We start from the raw sequence: 1,328 nt of genomic DNA on the forward strand, positions 1-1,328 counted from the left end.
TCTTTAGTTGTAAATGATCTTTTAATCGTTTGTTTAGCTAATTCGCCTTTGAGACATCTTTAGTGATTGTAACCAGTCCCTGTGGATACGATATGCTTTATTATTACTAACGATGTAACCGTACACTTGCGGTTCGTAACAAGTTTTTAACGCCGTTGCCGGGGACTGCGCTTATAACATTAGGGATTATCAATTGAGTTAGACTAAACTTTTCTTTTCTTTTCTTACATCTAACTTGTTACTAATTTTCTTATTATACTTTGCATTCTTTCATTGCATTCTTTCATTACATTTTTTTAGTCATTGCATTCTTTCATTCATTTATTACATTGTTCTTTAATTCTTTTTGTAAACTGAATTCTTTCTATTCTTGTATTATTTTCTTTTCTTAGAATCAAATTCTTTAATCTTGTTCTTATATGCGAAGATCTAACATTGCAGGAGAATTACTTCCTCTTGATCCCGTGATTGATAGAACATTTCATAGAAGGAAAATCTTGCAAAGACATCAAGAAGAACAAGAACAATCAACAATGGCTAATAGACCAATTAAGGATTATGAAACTCCTTATGTTAGAGGGTTTCACTCAAGTATTACAAGACCCACTGTAGAAGCAAATAACTTTGAGATCAAGCCTGCAATAATCAATATGGTGCAGCAAAATTAGTTTGGAGGTGGACCGCATGAAGATCCTAATAAGCATTTGGAGGTCTTCTATGAAATATGCGGTACCATGAAAATGAGCGGAGTTCCTTCAGAAGCAGTTAGACTATTACTGTTTGGGTTTTCTTTAAAGGATAGAGCTAAACAATGGTTGAACTCCTTATCCCCAAATAGCATTACCACTTGGGAACAATGTGAGCAGTAATTCTTAGATAAATTCTATCCTCCATGCAAGACAGCTCATATGAGAAATCTTATTGCAAGCTTCAGACAATCTGATTCAGAATCTTTATTTGAAGCATGAGATAGATACAATAATATGCTCAGACAATGCCCACATCATGGTTTAGAGAGATGGTTGGTGTTGCACACTTTTTATAATGGTATTAACTATCATACGAAAGTGTCCTTAGATTCAGCAGCTGGAGGGTCACTTATCAACAAAAGTTTAGATGAAGCTGAAGAAATCATTGAGAGTGTAGCGCAGAATCATCACCAATGGGCAATAGATAGGAGTGGAGTCTATTCTTATTCAAACCCAACAAAAGCATCAGGAAAATTTGATGTAGATGCAGTCACTCTGATGACTACAAAATTGGATGCTCTTACAAAGAAACTAGAAAATATGGGGACTAGCACTAATACAGTGAATGCCATTGTATGC

General features: G+C 34.8%; 1 non-coding gene across 1 annotated transcript; it reads right to left on the reverse strand.

The window, feature by feature from the left end:
* Window positions 1-906: 906 nt before the first annotated feature.
* On the reverse strand, window positions 907-1,012 carry LOC121993347. Its single transcript, XR_006115208.1, has one exon. It is a non-coding gene; the product is annotated as a small nucleolar RNA R71 (small nucleolar RNA).
* Window positions 1,013-1,328: the final 316 nt, after the last annotated feature.

This window comes from Zingiber officinale, chromosome 6B (assembly GCF_018446385.1).
Source record: "Zingiber officinale cultivar Zhangliang chromosome 6B, Zo_v1.1, whole genome shotgun sequence".
NCBI classification, from domain to species: Eukaryota; Viridiplantae; Streptophyta; class Magnoliopsida; order Zingiberales; family Zingiberaceae; genus Zingiber; species Zingiber officinale.